This window comes from Pleurodeles waltl, chromosome 3_2 (assembly GCF_031143425.1).
Source record: "Pleurodeles waltl isolate 20211129_DDA chromosome 3_2, aPleWal1.hap1.20221129, whole genome shotgun sequence".
NCBI lineage: Eukaryota > Metazoa > Chordata > Amphibia > Caudata > Salamandridae > Pleurodeles > Pleurodeles waltl.
In genome coordinates, this window is record NC_090441.1 from 16,026,587 (window position 1) to 16,047,930 (window position 21,344).

Below are 21,344 nucleotides of genomic sequence, written 5' to 3' on the forward strand. Positions count from 1 at the left end.
AGCCTCCATTTACCCCTCAGATATGCATTTCCACCCCATTTGTGATCAACACTAAACCTGCATTTTGTTTTAAGTAGATTATTTTAAAATATTTATAAGTATTATTTAAAAAATAAGTAAAATAAATGAGGTCCACTTTCCTAACCTTAACATAAAATAATTATTTTATGTTTGGTACGTCAAAATGTTTCACTGTAATTTATTGTAATTATATTTTATTTATTGTAATTATATTTTATTACGTTCCTTTATTTGATTTTAACAACAATGAGCTCCTACATTATTACTTATGCTATCCTTAACTCTTTCCATAATCCCCAATGGAAATATTTTTCATTATGTATTTGCTTTTGTATATTATATATTTTTTTAAATATTCCGCCCTTGCCTCAATATTAAAAACTGCTAGTTGATATGTTTTATCTTTACAGTTTTTTTTATTACATACTTTATTGGTATTGTTTAACAAAATAATTTATTATTGCCTGCGCACCCGAACTCTAATACAATTCCTAACTCAATCAATTATATTTATTTTGTAATTTTAATGTTATTTCTTTCTCATTAATTTAGTTCAGGAAAGCGCCCATTCAAAGAAAGTAACAAAAATACATAACTTGCGATCACATATGATATGGACATCTTCATGTTACACTTGTGCACAGAGTAGTGAGATACCTAAATGACAAATAAGACCAGAAACTCCCATTCCAGAGAGTTAAGGGAATGTACATCAACCTGCTTCTGCTAGCCTCTGAGTCTGAGGGCTGATTGAATCATGCTTTTACCAAGGATTGGAGATTTATCTGTTTTGTCCCTAGGAATTTATGGCTACAGACAACTGAAATATTTTAGCACATGCTAATATATGCTTACATAAGTAGCGAGACTCTAGTTGTAATCCTTTATTTTACAAAAGCACATTTAAAATAAAATAAATGAAGAAAGAGGTTTTCAAGAAAACCACAGTTGCTGCTTGTGCATAATTGCACATTCTTCATATTGAAACTAAGGCAGAAAAGTCATGTTACAAATAAATATTTACGATTTAGGAAGTCCTATTTAGTATCATGTTATTGGATAACAGTTTTATGTTTTAACCCTTTCGCTGATAAGCCTTTTTTGGCGATTTGGGGTAGTTTGCGCTTAAGCCCCCATCATTTTTTGTCCACATAAGCTATCCATACCAAATTGGTGTCCCTTTTTTCCAACATCCTGGGGATTCTAAAGGTGATGATCTACATGCTTTGCTACTGAAACTGAATTGAATGCTGACGCTAGGAGGGGTATATTTTAACGCAATGTTATTTTCCCCTGACCTGTGGTTGTTTAGTAGAAGTTGGCATGCTGATATCGGCCTATTTTATTCTTCTAGTTAGTTTGACTTAGCCTGAGATAGATGATTTTCCAAATTATTTTTGTCTTTCTTATTGACTTTTGCCTGCATGTGTTAGCCCATTCTCACACATGCTTGTCCTAATTTGGTTTGTAGTAGGTATACCCTAGGTCAAAAACCTTGATTTCTAAATCTGTGTAATCTGATTTGACTAATGTATTCACAGTCTGATTTAAAGAATGTTTCTGTGTCACAAATTCGGTTTTTATTAACATGCATTATTCTTCTTGAATGTCTAATGGTGTTGAGTAGATTAAGCTTGTTTTGTAGATTTGGTCACCCTATGGTGTTTATTTATCTTTACAATGTGATTTTGCTCACTATTTATGTGACTTTGGCTTAGTGGTTATAAAATTAAGCTTTGAAATTGTAAGTTGATTGGAACTTCCATGGCCATGTGGGTCATGGTGTTTAAATCTGTTGTTTGGGTTTGAACTGATTGTGTGTGGTTTACCACACTCTTCACTGGGTCCAAAGATCCCATCGACCTCTGGGAAGTGTTTTTGAATCCTGTGAAGGATGAGAAAAAAATCTTAACAATCGTAATTTCAGGAAAACAAAGTAAACAGGCTGGAAGATGAGGAAGCTCTCCCCCATCTCCGTGGGCTGTTTCTTTGTAAAGAAAATCCCTCTGGTGCCTGCACCAGAGGGATTTCAAATGCCATGTGTAAAGACGGCCAAGAGCTGTCAGACTCACATGACCAGTGTTGCGTTGGATGGCTCTTGGCCATCCAACACACCAAAGCAGTTAAAAGAACAATGAAAGGCCATTTTACTCTTGGAAAAATGTAATTCCTATATATGACCATGATAACGTAAGGATGTTCTTACATGGCACTTGCTACAGCAGCTTTCCTGTGTAATAGCATTTAATAGGTGGTAGAATTACCTAACTAGTGTGAAAAGCTGAATTTGCCATGATGGGATTTAAACCTGTGATCCAGAGCTGAACTAAAGGCTATTCACAGATACAATATGGGGTGAACTGGGACTTCTAATTGGTGTACCCCGAGGTAAACATTAGGATTGGGGATATGTTTATAAAGGATATTCTCCTGAAATGTAAGAATGGCAACCTGGATAAAAGCCTAAGTGGCAATGAAATATGCAGCCGGAGACGTTTTTGACAAGTTATGAATGTTCCAAGATGGAGCTTAGAGTAGGAGAGAGGTGGAGCTGTCTGGGAGAGGTCATGCGTCACATGCGGGTCCACGCGATGGTGAATCCCAGGTGAGAGAACTTGTGTATAAAGAAGTGGTGCAGATCGCATATATTTTAGAGGAGGAAAGTGGGAGATTTTGAAAAGATCCTCGGGAGAATGTATTTCCCCCATTGACTTTCATTCCAGCAGAGGAAACTTCACGTGGTACAGCCATCATAAAGCTGATTTTGGTCTACTGGCATGTATGAGATAGTCCGACAGGGTCACAGGAAGCAGGATAAAGATGAGGGTGGTCTGAGAGGCCCCCTTAGCACTAGGTATGTTAAACTTTCCACAGTGAAGTCCCCAGCGAAAGTGTGGGAAGGCTTGAAGCAACAGGGGGTGTTTCCTCATGTGGCACTAATGCAGTGAGGGTCTATAAGCAACTCTGACTCAGTAAACTGAAGTTCAGAAAGAGAGGTGACATAGGGGGTTTTATCTACATTAGCCCATAGCAACACTAAAGGTCATTGTCGATGGGTGCTGGATGAGGTCTGATTACTATTATTCGTATGACATTATAATTGGGTTTTTAAATATTAGGTAGTGAATGCTTGATGTTTGAGGTTTGGACCTCTCAGATCCTGAGCATTATATTTAAATATACAGGTAAGATGCAGTAGACAGAGTACATTAGATATAGGAGTAGATATCACTAATTACATAGGGGAGAATATTTGAAATGTCTAAATCATTTCTACAAATAGGCTAACATGTTGGAGTGAATTTTGAGAAGGAGAAGAGACAACATTTTATTGAATACCTCATTCTCGTCATTAAGACGGAGGGTACAATGGAGTACCTCTTACCAATGTAATAAGGCAATCAACAGGTGAGAAGGTTGCTAAAGCAGAAGCATGAATGGATTGAGTTATTGGAGAGTGAGGGTAGCATATCTCTAATTATAGCTTTTATCCTCTCACTTGGTAGTGGCTGATGTAGATGTACATGCCACATATTCTATTGAATAAGGAGAAGATTTATTTATTCGAAGATCTGATGCTTGGTGAAGGTTTTGAAGTAGCATTTTTGCCATTTCTTTGATTGGTGAGTTGATTGTATGACTGATATTTACGGTTGTGGAACCCGATTGTGGTCACTCCACGATAGTGTGATGAATGAATGATGAGGGATGAAGTTTTTTTTAATGGATGTGCCTAATATGAGGAAGAACATTTATGAGATCCCATTACAAAACAATCTTTTTTCTGTGGTGTGGGAGCCGTATGGGTCCACTGAGTGATAGTATGGACTAGGAATATTTTTGTTGAATTGATTTGGTGCGATGGTTAGCCTATATAAGCACCACAGGAGTTGTGTGATGCACTTGGGTTTAAGAAGATGTGAAAATCACTTTTTATGCTTTATTTATGTGTGATCCATATTAAACAATGTATGTTGTATAGATTTTTGTATATATTTGTTTTTAATGAAACATATGGGGGACTGAATCATTTGTGTTGTCCTGAAGAAGGTGGTTGTTCTGAATATTTCCACCGAAATGCGTCACCGTATACATATGCAGAATCTGCCATACACTGGGAAGCTTTACATAAGGAATTTATATGTCATGGATCCCTGTTGATATTGAAAGCAGATGGCAGAAGTGAAATAGACGAACTGTGGTGTCTTAATTATTTTCCCTGATCTTTTGTGCTGTGGCTTATGCGATGTTGAATATTGTATCACTACTGCAATATACATGTTTTTAAATTGTTTTTAGTGCATTTTATTTATGCACATCTTATTTAAAGAAGATGTATGTATTTATGTATTGTTCAGCATTGTAACATTAAAACTATGTGTATATTTTTACAATCTCGTGTGGTACTCATTTATGGAAAAGAAAGTGTTCGGGATATAGCTTGGATGGTGATAAGCTTGAGTGCTTGTGACTTAAAAGTTGGTTTTGTATTTTTATGCTGAGGGGAATAAGATATCAGCAGCATGTGTTCAACTCCAGAGAGTTCTTCTTCTGCCTAGACATGTTTGATAAATGTATTAATATGAAAAAATCTGATGCTGCATGCTGGCAATAATACAGAACTCAAATAACATGATTAAAACCAAGAAAGGTGGTTGATCTTGTTTAGCAGAAGTGACTGAATCATGTTCAAAGCCAGCTGCACCTGTCTGGAAAGCACATGAGACTAGCTCTGCCTTGGGTCTAGAAGCCTTTGAAAGATACCAATATCTTGGCAAATCACCTGTTTGCCTTCCAGGCCAGGAAGCCTCAGCACATGAGGAGACATGGTTTACCAACTATGTTGATGATTGTGATTGGAAATGAGTTCTCGTCCTAGTTCTCTCACTTTCTGTGATATGTGCCAAGTACTTGTTCCCTGGGGAACCTAAATTCCCTTACCCAGCAAAGTTTGTAAGGCTTAGAAATGAACTAACTGCCAGTATTAGGGACTTATGCACTTTCTCAATCTGGGGCACTTTTATCTGGACCTAGGAATGCTACCAAGCAATTCTGTCTGTTGGGCAGTAAGAAAATTGTACAGAATCTGTTCAATGTTTACTTTAGAAGTGGGTTGTGCAGGTTAATGTGAATGTAAAATAGACCTGAACTCGAGCTATATTCATATGGCCAGGCTACAATTATAGGTGATATTTATCACACTTTGTAGAAAATGATACTACTGAGTTTGTTGTGATAAATTGCACCTATTCTGAGTTTCTGGTGAATAACACACAGATTTTGAGGTTTAATGTACCAAATTCCACATGATACAGTAATTAATGTATGACTTTCCCCTGTTAAACTTAAGCAGGTTTGACCTGCCCAAAGTTAATGAAGGTTGAGGTATTTAAAACATTTGATAATCATCTGATGTGTTAAGTAACACTAAACTTGTAATTCCGGTGTGAGCATAAACATGGGTTTACACACAAGTCAGAACAAAAACACTGACTCATAATCTGGTCCATCTCTTATGCTTGTGGATGGATGTGCCAAAGGGCTTTCCCTTTTTTGAAAAGGATGGCCTATTGTCTATTGCTGAAGAAGAAGAATGTGCTTTTTTTACATGCATCACAATCCTAGTAGATAATTATGAAGCAATGTTGTTAGTGTAAATGTGTGGTATGTTTATGGTGGCTTTAGTAGAGTGGTGCTAAGGTGTGTATTGGTGTGGTATGTGACAGTGCTGTTATTTTGCCTCCAATATGGTTTTGGTGCTGTGTTTTGCACATGAGGGCATAAGGGTTCTGTAGGAAGTTGGCTCTGTATACACTATATCAAAATGAGGTATAGTGTTACAGAGTCCAGGGGTTCCCCAGAGGCTTAACAGAGGCTAAAGTAGATAATACTAATGCTCTCTTTTGTGGTAGTGTGGTTGAGCAGTTAGGCATATCAGAGGGTAGTGCAAAGCATTTGTTGTACTCAGACAGGCAAAACATGAAGCACACACTCAATGACTAACTCCAGGACAATTATTTTTATAGAGCAAAAACATATTTTGTTGCTTTATTTCTAGAACCACAAGATTCAGTTTGCAGATATGTACATTTGTAAGTAAGTATCAGAAACATGTATCAACACCACTTTGTTTCAATTTGGCAAGTTATATGGTTTTCAAGAAAATAGTAAATATCTGTTTTAAAAATTGACACTGCAATTTTCAGAAACAGTTCTTGGGAGGAACAAAAGTTAGTACAGTTTTGAGGTCAGTACACGACTTGCGGTTCCGGTCTCCGAAGGTTAGGATGTTGACAGGTTGGGGTTCAGGTTAACCCCAAACACCCACCACCAGCAACATGAGTCAAGCCAGGTGCAGAGGTAAAACATGCAGTATTTAAAATGGAGTCCTATGGAGATTAGGGCCACTTGGAATCTGGCCTGCTTGCAAGTAAGAATCAGTGCCCTCGGAGGGCAGACCTGGGGGGTTTAGAGGAGCACCAAGGGGGGCACAGGTCAGTGCCAAACACACACCCTCAGCAGCGCAGGGGCAGTCAGGTGCACAGTGCAAACACGGCGTCAGGCTCCCAATGCTTTCTAAAAGGGGAACCCCGGGGGTTACAAAAGATACTGCAGGCTAAGTCCACGAGGTTGGTTCAAGAAAACCACAGGATGGATAAGGAGGAGGGCCTCCTGCTTGACGTTGCTGGACCGGTGGTCGGATTCCCCGAGGCCAGCGGGCTGCGGGTGCAGGGGTACCTTTGGGCGTCAGGTATCTTCATCTGGTTCTCTCGCGGTCAGGGGGTCCTCCGGATGTAAGCTGCAGACGTTGTCGTGTTGGACAGGTGGGGTCAACCCAGGGTTGACAGTAGGTCAGAATCGCCTGGGGACCAGCTCTAGTCTGTTGGGCCACCTGGACATGGGCTGTGGGCGTCGGGTGCAGAGTGGGCAGAACTCGCGGATCAGGGGAAGTTCTGGAGTCCTTTGTTTGAGTTTCTTTTTGGACAGGGCTGGTGCCAATGGGAGATCTTGGTCCTCTGGGATGCAGGCGGCCCTCTTGAAGCTTTTAAGATATCGCTGGACCTGCAGGATGCGTCACCTATTTATAGCAGGGCTTCAGAAACTGGAGACAGGCCTATAGGACTGGGGCCAAGTCAGTTGGTGTTTTAAGTCTTCTCTGCTGGGAGTCAGCTTAGCAGTCCTTCTTCTTTCTTCTTGTGTTCTTCTTGAGGTCGCCAGGAATTTGATGAGTTAAGTTCAAGGGAGCCCTTAAATCCTGGATTTATGGGTGTTACAGGGGTCACAGGGCAGTAGCCAATGGCTTGCACACAGGATTTGTCACCAAAAGCAGGGCTTTGTCCAGGGGGCGGGCATCTCCATTAGCTGGAGTGCTCTGGGGCACTGTAACAAGAGGCCTTAGCATTTGAGGCTCACCGCCAAGTGTTACAGTTCCTGCAGGTGGGAAGTCTGAAGCACTCCCACCCAGTTCAGGCTTTGTCTCTGGCCACAGAGAGTATAAAGGCTCTCAGCCTGTGTGGTCAGAAACCCATCTGGGAGTGGCGGGCTGGCACAGATCGGTCAGTCCTGCACTAGAAGTTTGGCTAAAATACAGGGGGCATCTCTAAGATGCCTTCTGGGTGCATTTTTCAATAAATCTAACACTGGCATCAGTGTGGGTTTATTGTGCTGAAAAGTTTGGCACCAAACTTCTCAGACTTCAGTGGAACCATGATGGAGCTGTGGAATTCGTAATGACAAACTCCCAACCCATGTATTTTATATGGCCACAATGCACTTCAATGTCTAAGAATGGACTTAGACACTGTAGGGGAAGATTGCTCATGCAACTTTACCCTTACCTGTTGTATAGTGCACCCTGCCTTAGGGCTGTAAGGCCTGCCATATGGGTGACTTACCTATGCCACAGCAAGTGGGTTGTGGGCATGGCACCCTGAGAGGGGTGCTATTTTGACTTTGTCTTTTTCACCCCACCAGCACACACAAGCTACAATGGCAGAATGCATGGGCCTGGTGAGGGGTCCCCCAGCGTGGCATAATACATGGAGCAGCCTTTGGGGACCTTTCCTGGCCACAGGGCCCTTGGTACCATGGGTACCTTGTACAAGGGACTTAACTGTGTGCCAGGGATGTGCCAATTGTGGGAACAATGGTACAGGTTTTGGGAAAGAACACTGGTGCTTAGGCCTGGTTAGCAGGATCCCAGCACACTCTCAGTCAAATCAGCCTCAATATCAGGCAAAAGTGGGGGGGAAACCATGCCAAAAGGGGCACTTTCCTAGAGGTTCTGTCTAGCATGTGGTGTCTGAATGGTGCTGTGTGATGATATTGTTGAGTACTTTTGCTAGCCAATGAAACCCAGATTAAGGGATATCAGAAATATGCAGAGTGCATATGGAAAAGATGGCATATGATGTACTGATTGGGAGGACATGTTGTGCGTCTTGGGTTTGGGTGGTAAATTGATACAAAAAGATTAGCTAGTCTTTAAACTAGTGTACCTTGTTCATGTGTGGATTAGTACTTGGTCCAGCAGGGGAGAAGCATGTTAGCATCAAAGGAGAATGTGTGCGACATTATAATGTTAGAAGCATCACAAACTCGCTAGTAGAGGTAGGGAAACTTCTATTAATAAAGCATGTTTTAGAGAGTAGCGGTGGTCTGAAATGGATGCTGTGTACACTAAGATTCACTCAGAGGAAGCTCCTCTTGTGCGAGAAAAGCCCAAGGAAAGGCAACTCAAATCCCACAGTCCCAGACAAACAGTTCACAACATTAGTCATTTGATTAAGTGCAAAACATTATCAAATATGACACGTTACTACCCTGCCGCCAGTTGCCTTCACCCTAAATGTGGCACACCTTAGGTAAGTAACCTCGAGCTGTCAGACCAACCAGCCTACCTGTCCCTGCTCTGTCTCATCTTTTTTCTTCTCTCGTACACTGCCACAGGGAGTTCAAGAAGTCTGCCAGATGACTGGATGACACAAAACTCTGCATGCCGGAATGCAGGTCTTGGATTTCAGGTCCATTCAAGATCTAATAGTGCAAGATAGAAGTCACAAGAGGGTAGAACCAGTGGTTGATTTGTAAAAGAATCAAATGCCGTAGATCCAAAGTTTCACTAAGAAGCCTAGGGCTGGTGCTATTAAAAGTCCGGGTACCAAATACCAAGGCTGCGTATTCTTGATTCCATTTCATGCCTGTACACTTATATCACTCTTGCATGTTCTTTTTCATCTCCACTTTCTCCTGTTGTCAATGTTTTTCTGTCTTTCTCTTCCTCCTGCTTTCATCCTTTGGTGTTTTTAGGTCAAGCTGTGTGAGCATGCGCTGGTGCATGGTCTCACTTGCAAGACTATTGTTTTCAATAAAGGACTTTGAGCCGCCCGCTGCTTATCACAGGTGGAGTCTTGTATTGCTCTTCTTTGTTGGCTCCTATTTGCAGCCATTACGTCACTTCCGTTCCTATCTGAGGAGCACGAGCAAAGTACAGATTAATTCCACCTGATTAGTACCTGTACCCTGCGAAGCAGGTACTATTTCTTCTACCCCCAGCCCCCATCCCCTCTGCCCTCTTTGCTTTTACGTCATGTCAAACATCATGACTGAATAATTGACAGACCAGTGGCTTCTTTTATCAGATTACTTGTGTAACGAGGCCTCCTTATTTCCAGTTCGGGGTTACAGTTTAATAAATTGTGCATTCTGTGAGCTGCAGTGGATTCATTTCAGTCTAAACAATTGTAGTAACAAAATTACATGGCAATATTAAGGGGGTCATTATGACCTCGGCGGTCTTTTTAAAAGACCGCCGAGGGACCGCCGTGCTGAAGACCTCCAGTGGTGGCGGTTTTCCGCTCGGCGTATTATGACTGTTGGCAGCTCTCCATCCTTTTTCGGACGGAGAGCCGCCAACAGCCCTACTGGCAGGCGGCGGGGAAGTGGAGGTTGCTCCACTTCCACCGCCACGCCAAAAGAACACCGCCCACCGAATCACGTCCTGTGATTCGGCGTGGCGGTGTTCTGTTGACGGTGTGGTGTCGGCGGAGCAGCCCCCATGGATCCCGTCCCCTCCCGGAGGATCGGCGGACCAGGTAAGTCGATCGTCCGTTAGGGGAGGCGGGGTGTTGTGTGCGTGCATGGGGGTGTGCGTGTGTGTATGTAGAGGGGGTGTGTGAGTGCGTGTATGCTTGCGGGGGTGTTGTGTGTTTGTGAATGAGTGCGTGTATGTCTGTGGTTATGTCTGTATGGATGTGTGCATGTATGTTTGAATGTGGGTGTGCGTGTCTGACTGTGTATGTGGATGTTGGCATGTATGTCGGTGTGTGTGCGTGTATGTGTGTTGGTGGTGCCTGCGTGCCTGTCGTGTGTGAGTGAGTAATGTGATGTTGGGGGTCGGGGTGGGGAGGGTGCCCGCCACCTTTGGGGGGTGGCAGGGGTGGTGGGGGGTGTAGCGGAGGGAGTCGGGGTGATAGTGGGGGGGTGGATGAGACCCCTATCAGTGCCAGGGAAGGAATTCCCTGCCACTGACAGTGCTTACCGCCATGGATTTCATGGCGGTTTCAAACCGCATGAAATCCATGGCGGTCAGCCGGGTCCAAATACCGCCAGCGGTATAGTGACGGCTGCCGGGCTGGAGACCCAGGTCTCCAGCCCGGCGGGCGGAACGGAGAACCAGCGGATGACCATGGCGGTAACCGCCATGGTCATAATTTAAAAAAAAAGACTGCCAGCCTGTTGGCGGTCTTACCGCCGCTTCTCTGCCTTCCGCCAGGGTCATAATGACCCCCTAAGTGTTTTATTTTTAATGGTTGCAGTTTCTATATAGCGCAAACTTGAGCCGAAGGTATTGCTGCGTTTTACACGAGCACCACTTACATTACTTAAGGACACATTCATTTTATGTAGGTACTGGGGGATTAGGTAATTTGACCAGTCACAGGATGTCGAGCCAGCACTGAGATTCAGCCACTCTCAGGACATCATTTGTAGCTGGCTCTGTGGTCTGTTTCTTCTGTCCCCTCCCCTCCCCCATCCCTATCCTAATTCTACTACATCCCCCCCCCCCACAAAAGACAAAAGGAAAAAAAGCTATGAAGCGGCTAGCGCTGGCAAATTCATAACGCTTTTTACCAGACCTACTATCCAGCCCCACCTGATTGGCAAAGCCAATTGCTCACCTGGAGGTGAAACATTTTGGCTTTGCCAATGCTTGTTCTCTTTTGCTTTGTGTTAGACCTGGCATCCTTGGCATGGTTTCCCATGGCTTTTTGCCTTCTGATCTCCTGTTTTTCTGACTTCATTTTTGCTGGCTTTAGGGTTTTGTGTACTTTACCACAGCTTACCAGTGCTAAAGTGCAGGTGCTCTGTACTCTAAAACATGGTGATATTAGCTTATCCACAATGACATATTTAATTTACTTGTAAGTCCCTAGTAAAGTGCACTATACATGTCCAAGGACTGTAAATGAAATGCTACTAGTGGGCCTACAGCACTGATTATGCCACCTTGAAGCAGCTTTTAAGTGTTACTTCCAATTGGGAAAAGATAGAAATTTGGGGCTTGATGTCTCTGGACTCACAATTTAACATCACAACTTATGGTGAAGTTAGATTTTAAATTGTAAGTCTGAAAGTACCACTTTTAGAAAGTTTGTCTCACTTAAAAATGCTCCTAGAGGAATTATTTAGATATAGTATGCGTACATATTATGCAGTCTTCAAATAATGAATAAGACAACTCCGTACTGTTAAAATCCAATATATTACTCAATAGGATTCAGGAAGTTCAAAAACATGTACAACAATTCCAACGAATGTCCATTTCATAAACAACAACACTGTATATAACCCCTCTAGATCATAAGATTGAATCCCAAATGCAGATCCAGGAAGGGGTTATAACCCTCCTCATGACACAGTTCTGCACAATAATTGCCTGGTTTTCAGTCCCTGTTCAAGCAATATCATGGACTTTCAATTTAGCTTGTCAAATGAGAAGGTAATGTTGACGTTTCAGCCTGTAGTGGCAGTCAGAGGTCCGTCAGACCATCATCAGGACTCAGTGTTGTTAAATAATACAACAGGTTGCAAAAATAGGCTCTCTAGCAACATACTAGGGGACTTCAACCTACAAGCCCAGGTAAACAAATCTTTTAAATCTGGGACCACTAGTGTCTGTCTCCATCCACATCCGCTCAACACAGGATGTTCACTTTTAGAAAGTTGGCATTTTCTTACTTCAACCATTCTGTGCCTTTACCTACCTCTGAATACAAGTCTGGGGTGGGCGACAGCTGGGCTTTGTGCATTACCTCTAGACAGTTTAGGGATAGATGGGGGGAGCTGACACACCTGAATAGGGCTCCGCATGTCCCCAACCAAACAGCTACGTAACTTTCTGTAGTGTCTGGAGTCAGGGAAGGAAGGGCAAGGACCTTGTGCACTTCAAAGGCCTCTTTTGGAAGTCTCCCCCACTTCAAAGTCTCAACTGGGTATAAGTACTGGACCCCAAACCACAGCAAATCAGTACACTTCTGGATCTGAGGATATTCGCCAGGAAAAGGGACTGCTGTGCTGCAAGGAGGGACTGCCACTCTGCTTAACTGCATTGCTGTATCAGTCTGCTGCCTCTTGCCTGGAAGTGAGAAGGACTAGACTTAACTCTCTACATCCTCTACAGAGCCAAGTGACTCCAAGGGCTTGCTGGCTTGCCTCCTGTTCTGGAAGTCTCAGGGCCATCAAAGACCTCCCTCAACCCTGCTTCAGCTGCTGGACTCTTGTCACTGTGAGCCCTGCCCTGCCAAGAGGTACCAATCCAATCCTGGGCCTTGAGAATACACTCTTCATCTGTTTATCCTCACAAATCCATGCATCAAGACCATAGCACTGCTCAACACAGATGCAGTGCCCTTTGATGCTGACGCAGTGCCAATTTGACGATGACGCAGGACCCGAATGCGAGGTTAACGAGGACACATCGATGATCCAAAGACTTTGCTGCGTGGCTCGATGACGACGCATCGCCTGCATCGAAAGGAGGTTGATGCCACTGTGGGACCTGACTGCAAGGCTTGATGACAACTCAGCTACCTGACTGCGTAAATCAGAACTGAAGCATCGATTCTTTAATGCTTTCTCCATTCAAGATACCTTTTCAGCGGGCCCTGCGTGGTTCATGTAGGCAACTTTCCCTCCATCGTGGTCATCCTGAACTTTAGATTTACCCCGGTCTAGCATGACCTCAAGTAACCTTTTAGTGCTATTGACTTCTAAGCACTGCATTGTAGTTTATTCTTTGAAAATTCATATCGCGATTTCGACGTATTGTATTTTGTCATTTTGGTCTTGTTTTACTCACATAAATATTCTCTATTTTTCTAAACTGGTGTGGAATCTTTTTTGTGTGTTTTCCACTGTGTTACTGTAATTTAAGTGTTGCACAAATACAAGGCCTCTAAGGTTAAGCCTGACTGCTCTGTGCCAAGCTACAAGAGGGTTAGCACAGGTTAATTTAGTGTGTGTAGCCAACTTACTCTGATTACAATTGTAGTCTCTTCTTGGACAGGGTGCATACCCCTGCCAATGAAAGGCCCAATTTCTAACATTGGTGATCAGCGGTGAGGATAGGACTTGTGTTTGTGCAGTACCTTACAGTAATTCAGTGTACACTACCACCCATACCTAAACCATTTTGAACCAATTGTCTCTGATTTCCATTGGCAATGTTTTTCTACTCTATCTAATTGGCATTTTTAATATTTCAATTCTCCCTGAGTGGCATTTTTCTTTTTCGCTACATCATGCCTCCGATTAAAGGTCCCACAACTGCACCTGCACCTGCAAACCTGGATTTTGAGTTGGCCAAGCTGGCGAAGTATACAGTGACCCAGCTCAAGGATTTTTGCAAGGCATTTGGGGCTTCTAATAAAGGCTTCATCAAGAGGGTGGAGCTGCAAAAGGCACTGAGGGCCTGGAAAGAAGCTAGAGATGCAGCGCATGCGATCCCTGTAGAGGAGAATCTGGAAATTGAGAATGATGGGGAGCTGGACCAGGATTCAGTGGAGAATCTGGGACTACCTGGGCACCAGGAGGATGATACCTTCCAAGGTCCAGTGATTCTTCCCAGACTAGGGATCAGCATTTCATCAAAAGGCCTGGCCCCAGAGGAGTTGGGAGACTGAGGGGAGGAGAGGAAATGGAGGTTGGAGCTGGCTAAGCTCAAATTGAAGGCAAAAAGATTAGCCATGGAGGAGAAAAAATGATGTTGGCTGAGGAGTAGAGCCTGAGAAAGCTGCACATCAGAACCAGAAAGCCTGAGTCCAGCTAAGACGGTGGCAGCAATTCGTATGTGCCCTCTGATGGGAGGGTCTACATTTCCAAGGGTTGAGTGTCTGACATAGACAGATGATTTGAGGCTTATGAGATTGCTCTACAGCTTCACAGGGTCCCTGAGGAGGATTGGGGAGCTAATCTGTGGAAGCAAATTCCAAGTGAGGGGAGTGACATTCTACTGGCCGTAGAAGGTACAGACAGGATGAGGTATCCCCCCATGATGGAGGCCCTAATCAGGATGTTTCGTCTGACCCCGGAGAAATACAACCAAAAACTAACCCAACAGGCCTGGGTGAACTGTGTGGATTCCTTCTACAAGGCACTGGATAGTTGGGTGAAGGGCAGTGAGGTAAAAGATTACCAGGGGCTCTAAAATGTTGTTTGTAACAGAGCACCTGCTCCGTCTTTATTTTAAAGATCTTTGCAAGCACTTTGTTGACAGTAAGCTCACTAACCCGAGAGAGCTTGGTAAGGAGGCAGACCGCTGGGTCAGCACCAGGGTCCAGAAGGAGGTATCTGGGGGAACACTACAAGGGTGGCTGGGGTTCTCACCAGAAGAAGAACAGGGAGACAAACAGAGTAGGGAGATCTCTAAAGGGCCCCAAACTAGTTCTTTGGGTCAGTAAGTCTGCAGGGAAGGCTCTCACAAAGTGTTATGAGTGACAACAAGAAGATTACTACAGGGGACATGTCAAGTGTCACAGGCCCCCCACCTGTCGACAGTCGCTGGAGTTGGCTAGTGTAGTGCTTGGGGAGGAGGTTTCTCCAGATAGTTTTGGGGAGAGTGTGGTTACCCTAGTGTCCCTGGATGACAGAGAGATGGTATAGAATACCCACATGCCTGACAATACTAAACAGTACAGTCAGTGGTTCACCAATAAAGGGCAGAGGGTGGAGGCTTTGAGAGACACAGGAGCCAGCATGACAACTGTCAGGTATCATCTGGTGTCTTCAGTGCCAGTAGTCCCTAATCTTTTCCACCAGCTAGTTGCTGCTGACAACCATGCCAGTGGCTCTGGTTCCATTTGAATGAGGGGGCATCTCAGGTCTGCTTAAGGTAGCTATGAGTCAGTCCATGACTGTGGATTGTTTGATGGGCAATGACCTGGAGCATACCATCTGGAAGGTGATGGAGCTCAGGTCACACTTGGGAATGTTGGGATTGCTTGAGTGGGTGTGCCTGACCACACGGTCCATGGCAGCTCGAGAAGGTGATCAGAAGGACCTGGAAGAATGTCCCAGGGTCCTGCCAAGAAGAGGAAGGGCAAGGGGCATGGGAAACCCGCTTTGGAAATTCCCAAGGTCCGGGAGGAAGCTGAACCTGAGCGAAAGGCCCCGGTACCTACAGGTGAGGAAGTGGCCAAACCGGGGAACCTGCCTGGCCTTGTCCAACTGGCAGGAGGAAGGGGATCCCACCAAGGAGAATTTCTGCAAGACACAGAATGAGTGCCCTACTCTTGTGGGTCTTTCACAGCAGGCTGCAGCCTAGGCAGCTGGTGATACCTCTGGCAAGCACCTGAGCTACTGGGAGAATGATCTCCTGTATAGCAAGCCTAAGGCCCCTCAGCCTGTTCGAACTGGTGTTTTAGTGGCCTCCCAGTGCTACAGGGCTTTTACTGAGTCTGGCTTATGATGTGCTCCTGGCAGGCTTGTAACCCACGTTTAATGGCCTCCAATGAGGAATGCCTCAGCTGCATATTGTAGTTCCTGTCCTACCTGCCAGGCAAGTGTCAATTCAGGGGGGAAGTGCAAGGCCCTCCTGCAAACTTTCTCTGTCATTAGCACCCCTTTTGAGTGGGTTGGCATCGACACTGTGAGACCTCTGGATCCTAAGACAGCCATAGGCAACAGATTTGCTGTGATCTTGGTGGACCATGCCATCCGGTACCCAGAAGCTATCCCTCTTAGGACAGTGATGGCACTTGCAGTGGCCAGGGCACTGATGGGGATCTTTACCCATGTGGGATTCCCCAAGGAGGTGGTATCTGGCAGGGGTACCAACTTCATGTCTAACTACATGAAGGCCATGTGGAAGGAGTTTGGGATAACCTACAAGTTCTCCACTCTTTACCATCCCCAAACCAATGGGTTAGTTGTCAGATTCAACCGAACCTTCAAAGGCATAATTATTGGTCTGCCTGAACCCATGAGGCGTAAGTGGGATGTCTTCCTACCATGTCTTTTGTTTGCATACAGGGAGGTAAAGCAGAAGAGTGTTGGCTACTGTTCCTTTGAACTTCTTTATGGTCACCCTGTGAGAGGACCTCTCAGTCTGGTGAAGGAAGGTTGGGAGCAAGCCCCGGGAGAGCCCCCAAGATCTGGTCAGCTATATGCTGGCCTTCGGTAACCAGACCGAGACCACTTCCAGAAGGCCACCCAAGAGAACCTAGAAGCCAGCCAGGAGGACATGAAACACTGGTATGTCCAGAATGCCACTATGGTGGAATTTCAGCCTGGCCAAAAAGTGTGGGTCATAGAGCCCATGGAGCCCCGCAGTCTACAAGACCTCTGGTCTGGTCCCTTTGAGGTAGAGGAGCAGAAGTGCAATGTCACCTACTTGGTAAACCTCAACAATCCTAGGAACCCTTTGAGGGTCCTACATGTGAACTGCCTCAAGCCCCACTTTGAGAGATCTGAGATTACTGAGCTCTTGGTAGCTGATAATAGGATAGAAGAAGAGAGTAGATCTCTCCCCAACCTCCTATCTTCCAAAGAGCAGGCTGGATCAGTGGAAGGTGTCAGCCTTGACCCTAGATCAGCAGAGAAACTGCCTCAAGATGCTGGGGCAGTTTGCCTCTTTCTTCCCACTTACCTTAGCGCTCACTACATGGTGGACCCATGATATTGACACTGGGGACAGCACACCTGTGAAAAACAAAATGTACAGGTTTTCTGACAAAGTGAGGGCTAACATTAAGAAGGAGGTGCCACTTGGGGTTATTGAGCCCTCCAACAGCCCTTGGTCCATTCCAGTGGTGCTGGACCCCAAGGCTGACCCACCAGGTGGCACACCTGAACTCCGATTCTGTGTAGACTACTGTGGGCTCAATGCAGGACTGACGCACACCCCATCCCTAGAACTGATGAGCTCATAGATCGGCTTTGAGCTGCCACGTTCCTCAGCATGTTTGACCTAATGTCTGGGTACTGGCAGATTGCCTTGACCAATGAGGCAAAAGACAGATCTGCGTTCTCTATAGCAGAAGGGCACTTCCAGTTCTGGGTCATACCTTTTGCGTTGAAGAACATCCCTGCCACCTTCCAGAGATTGGTAAACCAGGTCCTAGCTGGACTTAAGAACTTCAGTGCCTCCTCCCTGGGCTTCAGTTAAAGCTAGGAGGACCTCCTGTGCTACCTGAAGGAAGCGCTTAAGGCTCTACAGAGAGCAGGCCTGACTATCAAGGCCAGTAAGGGCCGGATAGGGCAGGGTCTAGTGGTCTACTTGGGTCACCAAGTAGGAGGTGGCAAGGTGCAGCCCCTCTAGGCCAAAATGTAAACCATTCTGGCTTGGGAACCCTCAAGACACAGACAGAAGTGTGAGCCTTCTTAAGCCTCACTGGCTATTACAGGAGATTCATCAAGGGATATTGGCACCATTGTTGCCCCCTTGACAGAGTTGACTTCCAAAAAGCAACCACGTCAGATGATCTGGACAGAGGCGTGCCAGACAGCTTTTGACATGCTGAAGGAGGCCATGTGCACAGCACCTGTGCTCAAGGCCCCCGACTTCTTCCACAAATTAATGGTGCAGATAGATGCCTCAGATTGTGGCATAGGGGCCGTGCTCTCACAGCTAAATGATGAAGGCCTGTATCAACCTGTAGCCCTTATTAGAATGAAGTTATTTCCCAGGGAACAGAGGTGGAGCGCAATTGAAAGGGAAGCCTTTGTTGTGGTCTGGATGCTGAAGAAGCTAAGGCCATACCTGTTTTACACTCAATTTCAGATTCAGACAAACTATAGGCCCCTCAGATGGTTAATGTAGATGAGGTGTGAGAATCCCAAACTGATGGACTTTACGGTGGAACACCATCCTGGAACAGACCACGCCAATGCTGACGGTCTCTGCAGGTTCCAGGTTTGGCAGCTTTCCCCACTTTCAGCTTGGTGGGAAATGTGTTGGACCTGATATACTTGGTGTGGTTTCCCCTGACTTTTTGTCTTATGATCTCCTGTTTTTCTGACTTAATTTCTTCTGGCTTTAGGATTCTGTCCAATTTGCCACTGCTAACCAGTGCTCTGAACTCTAAAACATGGTGATATTGGCTTTTCCACAATTGGCATATTTAATTTACTTGTAAGTCCCTAGTAAAGTTAAGTTGCTCAATAAAGAAAATATTTAAAGCTTACCTATGTAGATTTACTACAGATTTTGGTGACAAGTTGAGCAACCTCATGGATCCACGGATTTCATTTGGAGCAGCACCTGTGCACACTACACTGGCTCCCCATAGAGAAAAGAATCACCTTCAAGATCCTCACCCACACACACAAAGCCCTCCACGACACCAGACCAGCCTACCTGAACATGCGACTCAATTTCCACTAACCCCACAGGACCCTACGCTGAGCCCAGCTCTCTCTCGCCAAAGTACCCCGCATCAGAAAAACAAGAACAGGGGGACGCTTATTCTCCTACCTCGCCACCAAAGCGTGGAACGCCCTAACGCCCTACCGCCCCACCTCAGATAGACTACACCCCTCCTCAACTTCACAAAAGAGCTGAAGACATGGCTATTTGAAGACATGGCTATTTGAAGAACCACCGCACTGATGGACGCTCCATGCCCCCCCTCAGTGAGTTGAGACCCTCACAGGTGAGTAGTTGCGCTTCACAAACACTGATTGATTGACTGATTTGAGGGAGTATTGTTACAAGTTGCAGCTGATTCTGCTTCACCTTACACAATGATTGCAAAAAATGTTTGGTGGAAACATTTTACTGCAATAATTGGTGACCATTTGGAACCTCCATATTTTAATCCTGAGTTATACAGGTAAAAAAATGTATATGGTAGATCTGATTAAATTAATTTTCAGATTCAAAAATAGACATGCTCCCTGCAAACATTTTATTGCTAAGGAAAGTCCGTCTGCACATGAATGGAAAGATCAAAGAACACTCAATATAATTCTAGACCCAAACAGTCCTGAACAAGTGTTAGTTGCTTGTTGTTAGACCTGACAGTCGTAGGGTGGTCATCCCCCAACTTTTTGCCTGCCTCCCTCCATTTGTCTGACCCTGTTGTTGCTGGTTTCAGCATTCTGTGCTGACCAGTGCTAAAGTGGATGTGTTCTCTCCCCTAAGCATGGCAACATTTGCTCCTACTGAATTGGCATATTTAATTTACCTGTAAATCCCTAGTAAGGTGCACTAGAGGTACCCGGGGTCTGTAAATTAAATGCTACTAGTGGGCCTGCAGCACTGATTGTGCCACCCACATAAGTAGCCCCTTAACCATGTCTCAGGCCTGCCATTGCAAGGCCTGTGTGTGCAGTTTCATTGCCACTTCAACTTGACACTTAAAATTAATTGACAGACCTTAACTCCCCCTTTTCTTCTTATAAGTCACCCTAAGGTAGGCCCTAGGTAACCCATAGGGCATGGTGCTGTGTAAGTAAAAGGCAGGACATGTACCTGTGTGTTTTACATGTCCTGGTAGTGGAAAACTCACAAATTCGTTGTCCACTACTGCAAGGCCTGCTCCTCTCATAGGCCAGCATTAGACCTGCCCTTATATACTTTGAAGCGGTAAATTCTGATCTGAAAGGAGTAGCTCTGTCATGTCTAGTATGGCCAGGATGGTAATAGAACATCCTGCTTGCTGGTGAAGTTGGATTTAATATTACTATTTTAGAAATGTTAGTTTTAGAAAGTGGCCATTTCTCTGCACTTACTGCTATCTGTGCCTTACAGCCTGTCTCCAATTTGCATCTGGCTGTGCTGGTTCAATCAATCAATCAATCAATCAAATAATTTTCTTAAGCACACTACTCACCCGGTAGGGTCTCAAGGCGCTGGGGGGGGGGGGGTTACTGCTCGAAAAGCCATGTTTTTAGGTGCTTTCTGAAGGTTAGGAGGTCCTGGGTCTTGTGTAGATTGGTGGGGAGGGAGTTCCAGGTCTTGTCGGCGAGGTGGGAGAAGGATCTGCCGCCGGAGGTGGTGCGTTGGATGCGGGGCACTGTAGCGAGGGCAAGGTCGGCGGAGCGGAGCTGCCGAGCTGGTATGTGGAAGTTGACTTGTTCGTTGAGGTAGGCCAGTGTCATGGAGGGCTTTGTGAGCGTGGACAAGGATTTTGGAAATTATCCTTTTGTTGATGGGCAGCCAGTGTAGGGATCTGAGGTGGGTGGATATGTGTTTGTGGCGAGGGAAGTTGAGGATGAGACATGCGGCTGCTTTCTGGATTCACTGGAGTTTTCTCTGAAGCTTGGCTGTGGTCCCTGCGTAGAGGGCGTTGCCGTAGTCCAGTCTGCTGCTTATGAGGGCGTGGGTGACTGTTTTTCTTGTTTCTAAAGCGATCCATTTGAAAATCTTGCGCAGCATGCAAAGGGTGTTGAAGCAGGAGGATGATATGGCGTTGAATTGCTGGGTCATGGAGAGAAACAAGTCCAGTATGATGCCAAGGTTGCGTGCGTGGGTGGTGGGTGCTGGGGGTGGTCTGAGGGTGGTGGGCCACCAGGAGTCGTTCCATGCTGTCTTGCTGGGGCCGAAGATGATGATCTCTGTTTTGTCTGAGTTCAATTTGAGGTGGCTTGCTGTCATCCATTTGGCGATGTTGAGGAGTCCGGCGTGCAGGTTATTCTTGGCGGTGGCTAGGTTCCTAGTGAGGGAGATGATGAGCTGGGTGTCGTCAGCGTATGAAATGATGGTGATGCCGTGGGGGCGGAGGATGTTGGTGAGAGGAGCCATGTAGATGTTGAAGAGGGTGGGGCTGAGGGAGGATCCTTGGGGGACCCCACAGATGATCTTGGTCGCTGTAGACCGGAAA